Here is a 9,447-nt window from a genome sequence, read left to right as displayed (position 1 = left end):
CCTGAGTTGTTCCCCAACTGCCTTCAAGCCCCAGGCCTGCTACCAGGGACTATATTTGTTTTGGCACCCAAAAAACAGACTTTTTGCTGCCAGCCCAGGAGGGGCCAGCTCCTGCTCTTCCCCCAGGTCCATCCCTGTTGCAGCAGGAGCAGCCAGCAGCCTCTGCCACATAGCCGGGCTGCTTGGTCTGAACCAGCCACTGGATCTGCTTCAATACACGGGCTCAGCCTTAGATGGATTAAAATGTGAAGCCACCTTTTGAGCTAAAAACCTTCATGGTATTGCTTCCCCGAGCTCTCCTCCTGGCAGAGATTTCTGGCTATGTCCCCTCCCAGAGGCAGGCCTCTTCTTTCCCTTTCCTGTGGCAAATACAAGCTCTCTGCAAACAGATGAGGAACAAAGCTGAAGAGCCCCTTGGAGCACACACATGCAGTAAACATTGCCATTTCCAGCACCACTTACAAAGATCTCCTTTGTCTCGGGCAGGTTGCTGTAACAGCATCCTCCTTGCGATGTATGTGACACAATCGCATCCTGCCTTTTCTTCTCCAACATGAATTTCTCTCCTAAAGGCAAAAATATCTGTTTTCAACTCCGCTCACTCCAATGACACTGCACTGAGTCATCCTCTCTGGCTGGGAGATGGCACAGAGGTTTTGCAAGGGGACTGGGTGAAACCACCATGGGCAAATTGCGTCAGGTTGTGCTTGCAAAACCCTCTGCTTCTCCATCTCCTCTCGTTTTCCTGCCTTACTTTCCATGTTCCTTCATGTGTTTGTAGAAGAGGCAGGACAGCAATCAGGGGACCCACAGACCCACATCCCTCCCAGTTCTCCCATTTCTCCACATGTGAGCTGCTGGGCATACGGCGTTGGGCATGGACAGTGCCAAGGACTTCCCCGGGGCAGCTCCCAGTGGGGCAGAAGCCAAGAAGGAGCCATAAGGAAATGAGGCCCCACTGGAGCCTCTGAGTCAATTTAATGAGCCGGAAGAGCTCGGTCTCTCATCTTCTCCACACCCTTTGAATTGAGGTAAAGTTTACCGCTGACCCATGGTAACATCCTGGGCACACACCACCAGCTCTTCCACCAAATCTTCTTTTTCTTCTGCCTCTTTTCTGCTGCTCCCCTTTCACTCTGCTTGTCCTGAACACACACATCCTTTTTTTTTTTTTTTTTTTTTTCATCTGGCATTTTCTCCCATCTCTGCTCAGCTTTTATTTGAAATATTTAATACAATGGCTTCTTGGTCAACCTGCACACCACTGGCAGGGCAGCGAGGGCTGCCCAGCTCAGGGGGAGAGCCAGGGTGAGCTCCTTTGGGGTTGGAAAGGGGGAAGAGGACCCTAGGCAAGCTGCTTTGGGGTCAGAAAAGGGGGAAGAGGAGCACAGGGAGGGGAATCCAGAGCTCCCACTCACCCAGCCCTGGGGGTGACTCAGCAGAGCCAGGGCTGAAGTGCAGGAGGTGAGCTTGGAAAACCACAGAGCAAGGGCATCAGAAACGCCTCCAGGAGCTGCCAGCATGGGGCAGATGGGGGAAAGAAAGGGCAATCCCTTCTGATTCAGGCTTGCCATCACCTCCAATTAGCAGGTGTCACACGCCCTGGGTTTCATTCAGGTGGCAGCGGGGTGGAGGGTGCTCGGGACGAACCTGCTGGTGCCTGGCAGCCCACACCAGCACCTCCCCGATGGCTAAAGGAGCACTTGCAACATCAACACCTGCAAATCCTGGCTGATGACCTGCGGGGAAGCAGGCGAGAGGAAGAGGAGAAGAGAGAAACTTGGGCTTTCATTCATGCAATGTTATCTTAGGGGTTAGAGCCAATCTGCCTTGTCGTGGTGCTTCCCAAGGAGATGCCCAGCAGTGATCAGCCTGTACCAGGAGCCCGCCGTGCTCACCAGCAGTGTGCTGCAAGAGGGAACATGGCCAGGGCCACCAAGACCGTCCTTGCCCAGCACTCCCCGGCTTTCTCCAGGCAGGAGCAGAGGCTGTAAGTGAACACAAGGATGGACCCTTCCACACTTTCTGGAATTGTTTGGCCTTTAATGAAAGACTGGAGCAGGGCTGGCAACAGGATTGCAATGCTCCTCCACCTTCCCAGGCTCTGGGCTTCTGCAAGAGGTCACAGGGACCACCAGCACGCACGCAGATGTCACAGTGCTCATACACAAAAGCAGCTCGAGGAACACAGGCTTGCAGAGACTTGCTTTCCAGCCCAGGGCCTCCTGAGTGACAAGCACAGTGTCAATTTTACCCCCACTCAGCTGATCATCTCTTTATATTAACCGGTTCATCTAGAGGCCAAGCAGCTAGGACGAAGTAATCTCTCAAACCAGGAATGAAACCTCCCATTGGGGGTGTGTACATGTAGGCTGGATGGGAAGAAGGAAATATTTGCATTTACCTCATCAAAATCTCAGTATAAATAGGCTGGGAAGAGTGAGGCTGTCTCATTCCCCAGGTGCCGGTGTGTGAGGCGAGGACATCGAGGTGGATGATGGCGGCTCTCCTCTTTTTGCTGCAGTTTCTCTTCTTTGGGACTTTAGTTGTCCCAGCATATATGCAGATGCCAGAATGCAATCTGACTCAGAGTACAGACACAGGCAATTTCTCTGTAACCGTGACACCCCAGGACTACAGCCCAAACACCACCTACATAGGTAAGCCCAGACCTCGGAGCTTCCACACCGCACAGCACCGTGTCTCCTCTTCTCCTGCCCCAGCTGCTTTGTTCAGTCTTGTGGTGATGCTAGATATGCTTAAAACCTATGCAGCATAATGGTTATTTATTATTATTGTTATTATTATTATTAACTTCGGTCAGAAGATAGTTCTTTTACTTCTTCCCTCTTTATTCCTATTCCCTGATAATGTCCATAAGGGTCAGCCTCAAATTCTCTTTCTTTCCTTATGGGGCCTTAACCTTTTTGCCTAAATTTACACTGAAGGACTCGAATGCTCCTGAAACACCGGATTCTGAGGGGAGTTTTTTAGCTTTTTGTTTTTTCTTTCCTCCTCCCTGAGAATTTGCCCTTGTTGGTGGCAATGGCTATAGAGACAAAGATGGAGAGGTTGCTTTGGTGCTGACACATGTTCAACATGTGCCATAGAAGATGGCTTTTAATCCTAAAAAATATTTAGTCCCAGAGTAAATAGCTGCTTTGCCCTTTTTCCCAGACCTGATGACAAATGTCCCCATGCCTTGAGGTTCAGCAAAACCCAAACGCGGAGGGCAGGGCAAGAAAGACATCCTGAGTCTTTCCTGCAAGGGGCCAGGAGTGTGCTGGTGTAAAGGAGCACAGATTTCTTCCGATCTTACCCCAAGGAACAACCACAACAGTTTGTTGGGCTTTTAATAGGGGGATGCTTTGTACACAGCTGTTATTTCATTTTTTTTTGAGCACAGAACTTGTGTTTAATGTTCACTGCTGTCTCACATCAGCTCCTGTAGCAGCCGATGGTCCTGGGGGGGTTCATTTCAAGCTGCCTGAACCCAAAGGGTGCTGAGGGCCAGGAGGGCTACAGCTGTGTGGCACATGCAGCTGCACGCAGCTGGGGAGCTGCTTTCTGCTGCAAGGGAGTCACCCTGCTGTGTGCAATAGCAGCATGATGCACTGCAGCATTGCACAGGCTCATCCCAGCTGTGAATCAGCAACCCTGGATGGAGACATGGGGTAAAAGATGGGGTGGGGTCTGGCACAGTCAGCCGTGGGCTGCCCACCAGCCTGCCCCCTGCATATTGTCCACCCCTGAGATCTGCATGGGGCGCAGAAAGGCACAGGAGCTCAGCATGGGGATGTGTCACCCCCAGCAGCAGGGGCTGAGTGTGGGGATTGAGAAGTTCCTCCGGGAAGTGGGGAGGGGGCAGGTGAGGGCTCTGTTTGCTCTGGCAGGGGGACATGCCCTTGTCTCTGCAGGCAGCTGGTGTCCCTGTGTCACACAGAGAGCCAGCAAATGCTTTCTGGGCTGAAAACCCTGAAGGCAGGGGACCTGGAAATTGCTGTCTTACAGGACAGACCACTGACTTTGTTTCACTTGCTGTATTTCTAGTTACGATAGTTGACAGCAATAACACCAGAAATGCGACCAACTATTTACTGCAGGCCATAGCCATCCAAAATGTCTCTGTTGGAGAATGGAGTGTGCCAGAGCAGCAAAACTGCAGTGCTCTTACCACAGCAGTGTTACCAAACACTCAGAAAACAGCAAACTGGACATCCCCAGCCACTAACTTCTCTTCTGTGGAAATAAGGTAATGTTCTACCCTGCCATTAAGCATTCAGGTGGGACAGTGCAAGCCTGTCCAAGCTCTTGGCAATGCTTGGAATCAGGTGCCCACCCCTGAGCAGGCACTGAAACAAACCTCTTGTGCCCACTGCAGACTTTCACTTGAAAATACCTACCAAGGAAATATTCTCTGTAAAGCCAGATCCAGAAGTCACTGCACTGTGAGCCCAGTGGTTTAAAGGTTGCTCACCTTAGCCGGAATGTGGGTTAGTTCAGTGGAAAGGAAGGGATTGAACACCCTTGGTTTCCATTAACGCTAATGGAGCTGCATCAGTGGGAAATGTTTGCCGAAGGAAACCATAGCCATTAGCCTGATTGGCCTTATCTGCCAGGAGGAAGAATGCAGGAGCTCATTGCTACAGTGGGTCTCTTGCAAGGTACAGATGGTCACAGCACAGCCACCCTGCTCCACTGCATCCCACCCTGTGTCGGAGCAGGGCAGTGAGACAGCAGAGGACTGACTCTGGCAAAAAAATGAAGAATCAGTGCTTCAGATTAAAAAAAAAAAAAAAAAGTGTAATCTGGCGTGAGTGAGCGCAGGATGACTTCACAGATCCTGTCTCTTTATCTGCTCTTTATGTCCCTTTTATATCACTAGGCGGGGTCTATGAGACACACTGCTTCTCTTGTTTCATTTTTCCTCTCTCTTCCTTCCCTTCACAGGGCATACATTGTCTTTGAAAATAATTCCGCTGTGTTCAGGACTGTGACTCTGACCCAAGGTAAATAAGCTTTGGTGGGGAGGGTCCAACAGCAGGGCGAGCGGCACGCCAAGGGCAGGCTTTGCTTGTGCCCTGGTGATTTGGGTGAGGGGAAAGATGTCTCAGCACACCTCCAGCTGACATTTCTCATCTGTCTCATAGTCAGGAGACAAGGCAAAGACATCAGAGTGCTAGAGCTAGAGAGAGGGCTTTTGGGGTTAGTGTTGAACTCAAACATTTTGCAGCTTCCTTTTGTCTTTAAGGGACACTGAACAGCCACAAACAAGTGGAGGTTGTTTGTTCCTGCAGGTGTTGGCACAGGCTTTATCCCTCTATTCTCTCTATCATATAGAGGTGTAGTGGAAATCATGGTTTGCCCTCACAGGTAACGTTTCTGTACTTCAGGGAATCCCCTGCCACCCGGGAGCCTAACCCTATGATGCTCCACTGATGGCAATGACTATATTCAAGCATCCCACTCCCCTACTGTAGCTGTGACACATTTCTGAGAAAGTACAGCCAAAGGCAGCCTCTTGGAGCTGGTCAGCAGCCAGTCCTCTGCACTTCTAACCCACCTGGGGGGCTTCTTCCATTTCCAGGAGCAAAGCCAACCAGCAGCACCAACTCCGTCTCCACAGTTCAGAGCAGCTCCTTCTTCATAGCCACCATCCAGCTGCTGATGCTCCTCGCCACAAGCAAACTGCTCTCCTAGGCGTCGGGGAGAGAAGATGACCCATCTGTGCTGTACCTTCCCTTCCTGCCTACAGCACTCGTGGCAGAGCAGGCAGCTGATCTACTCAGGAAAATTATTAACTTCTTGTGTGTATTCGGATGATAACTGCACTTCTACATTAAATGATAAGGGTCTATGGCTACAAAGCTCCCCTTAATCCCCTCACCCAGGAGCAGCACACCCAGCAAGGTGAAATGTTTGTGGCAAGCCAGACCTCACTGTGGGTAGGACAGCTGAAAAGCATAGCCAAGGTCATTTAGGAGCAGACCCTGTCCAACCAAGGGGCACTGGGTGAGCTCATCCCTTCCTCGTCACCTGGGGCTCTGTGAAGCACAAAAAAGTGTGAAAGCACTCGCAAGAGGGAAAAGGCCTTCTTCTCTTCATGGCTTTGGGGTCTGCTGAGAAGCTCAAGGTGAGGTTTGCCACCATCTTAAAGCCTCCAGCACAAGCACAGTGAAGACAAAGGCACCCACCAAGCCTCCACCTGGGGAGGGGAGCCCTCCCCGAGACAAGCTGGAGATCCTGCTGGCAGGGTGTCCTCCCCAGAGACCCCAGGCCTTGGGAACTCACACTGTGTTATTCTCTAGCCCAGCATTCCCTGATTTTTTCTGTTTCACTGGATGCCCTGTAAAGGTCCCCTGGATTTGTTCTGGCTTTCTGGAATGAGAGGTTGGGTATTTTTTATTCCCATTTTTTAATCAGCAACTGATTTTGCTGTGGGGTAAGATTGGGTGGGCCACTGAATGTCTTGATTTTATTGTTTGTATTTTTATATGAATAGAGGTTATTTAGGGGTTTTCAAAACTTCTGGAAAGTAATTTTATCTTAAATTAATCTAAATAAATTAAGGAATGAAAGTTGGCTCTTGCACCTAGCAGTGTTTGCTGGCTTGGCTGGGACATGGCAGGGGGAGCTGAACTGATCCCAAATCCTGTGACACGTTCGGCTTTGACCCCGAGCTGGGCACAGGAGGGCACAAAGGTGAGGTCTGGGCACCGCAGGGCTGTGCAGCGGAGGCAGAAAGCTGTGGAGGAGAGGGTCAGAAAGGCGTCCCTGTGCCGCGCATCCTCCTGCTCCTCTTCCTTCTCAAATATTAGCAGCAGAAACTGGTTAGTTAGGATTAACACCCAGCTGGAGTTTGTCACAAGCCATGACAACAAGCCTGTTTTGCTTCTCAAATCTGCTTTTTTTTTTTTTTGACACAAACTTTCCATGACCTTTCCCTGCCACCAGCACCCAGGACCACCAGTACCGGGGCTGCTCCCAACATTGTCCCTTTGCCCTTTTTATTGCTCCACTCTTTTGACATTCCCTCTCCTCCAAACAGCGCTGGGGATGGGATCAAGGTGCTGTGCTCTCACTCCTGCCTTTATCTGATAACACGATGGGTTTAAGTAAGTGTTTAAGAGCAGAGGAAGCACGTTGTGCTTTCTGTGGCTATTGTGAGCCGATGCTGCCCATCATGGATCAGCAGCACGGCTCAGAGCAGCGCTGCCAGCCCAGGCAGCACAACCTGCACTAGCAGTGTGTGGATCTGGTTAAGGAGGGTGAAGCATGCAGTGAGGAATTTGCCTTCACCTGTCCTTGGACCAGCACAAGGTGACTTACCTTGCCTATGACTGTGGAGTCCAGACACCGTTCTCCTCCTTTCTCCCTGCTGAGGCTGGTTTTGCTTTCAAGTGGGAGCATCTTGCTCAAGTCCACTGTTTGCTCAGATTTGTCTATCTCAAAAAGCCATGGTTTGCATCAAATAAGAGAGATTCCTCCCTTCCATGCACTCAGGCTTCTCAGGGCAAGCACAAAGTTCCAGTTGTTTCATGCTGGTTTCCATTTATTTCCCTGTTTTCTGGAGGGCTGTACAGCAGTCGTTTTTTAAAGTCATAAAGTCTCAGGCACGATTTTATGAATGAAAATTTGACCATGCAGCATATGGGGTGATGCATTAGCAGAATGTTTCTGCAGAATTTCATAGAAATACATCTTATGTTCCAGCAATTAAAATTGGCATCTGTTTCACGGCAGGGTAATTAGCAGGTCCTGAGTAACTAAGACCATGTTATATGTTCTGCTACTGCAGTACATAGCACTCAATAAAATCCGACTTAAGTGCTGTAGACCACAGTTCTATTGTAATCTTACTGTTGATACCTCTATCTGGTAAGATAACAGCTCTTTGCCTTGGATAACAGGTATAAGTTGCCTTCTAAGTAACCTTTGGGCAACTCCCAGGTCCCCTGCTAACTCTGAGTGCGGGGCCTTCCAGCTCCAGAGGTGGATTCCTGCTGGGTTTGTCCCAATAATAACCCTCATCCATGCATTCTCATGAACTTTTGCACTATTTAGCAGTAAACACCAGCATTTCTTTTTCCATCCCTGTGAAATTTCCTCAATAAAATTAAGTTCTCAGACATGACCAAGGAGAGGAGCAGAAAGGCCCTCCTTTGACTCAGAGCTAGAAGTCCCAAGGGACGAGAGGAGGCAGCACAGTGCCTGGCCCTGCCCGTGTCTGCCTTCTCTGCCCCACTCCTTGGCAGACTCTGGGTCAGGACACCAAGGATTTAGGGGAACCTTTGAGGTCTGCAGCAGGAGTCCGTGGCAGAGACCATCCCGGTCCTACAGCTGTGTGGATGCACGTAGAGGGAGAAGCAGTCATTGCCTTTAAGGCAGCCCCTTCTCCTAAAAATGCTGCCTGGTAGGCCTCTCTCTAGTTGTCCACCCTGTCTTCACTTCCAAGAAAGCCCCGGTGCTTTCCCACACAGCCAGGTAGGCTGATTTGGGTAAGGCCCATGAAAATGAGACCGTTTATCTCCCCAGCGCATCTCTGACACTCGCCAGAGAGCTGCCCATAAACAGCAGCCGGTGGTAAAGTACTCTGCTCCTACTGCAGGTGTTTTGCTTTAAAATCCTGTTTAATAATTATCAGAGTGGCTAAGGCAAACAGCACAATCTAAGTGATAAAACACCATTAAACATTTCCCTGCCCTTCCACTCACTTGCTGTACTCCTGAACTTCCCATCGCTTACTCCAGGTGAAGCACGCTGCTTCAAAGAAATCAGCAGGACGACTTATTGGACTGCGAGGCTCAACTTCTCACCGACATTTCCTACTCCTGCTTATATACAGCAGGAGGAAGTGCCTCACTCACTTTAACACGACAATCTGGATTAGATACTGACTCTATCTGCATCATTCCCAAACCCTACTGCTGCAGAACAAGATGTGGCTTTAGCCCTGGCTCTCTTGAGAGCACCCATCACTTTTGCGTGGAAATACAGCGATGTTTGCCCTCTTTGTAACCCTCTGGGGATGGATGGGGATAAAAGGAGCATCAGGTGGCATCTACAGAGCTGTGGCAGGAACACTTGGTTCAGAGATGCCATCTGCAGACATTCCTACATCACTTCTAGAGCAGACATTCAGTTTTCCAAACCCCTGCTCCAGCAGTGTCCGAATAGACCCCAACCTCTAGTATGGTAAAAGCCAAAGGCCTGCTCACCCTCCCACCCAAACAACCTGAGTGTACCTAGGGACACCCACACCCACAGCAATTAAAAGAACATGGGGTGGTATGGCAAACATCATAAAATGCCCAAGCCTTCGCTTTGTCACAGGACGCCTCCCATTGTGCGTGCGAGATGCAATCACGCACTCCCTTCCCCCGGCCCGGCCTCACTGAGTACACAGGACACGAGATGCTCCTCGCAGCGGGAGAGCACGGCAAGTCC

The sequence above is a fragment of the Anas acuta genome, chromosome 23 (assembly GCF_963932015.1).
Source record: "Anas acuta chromosome 23, bAnaAcu1.1, whole genome shotgun sequence".
Taxonomy (NCBI): Eukaryota; Metazoa; Chordata; class Aves; order Anseriformes; family Anatidae; genus Anas; species Anas acuta.
Note: the sequence above shows the minus strand (reverse complement) of the source record.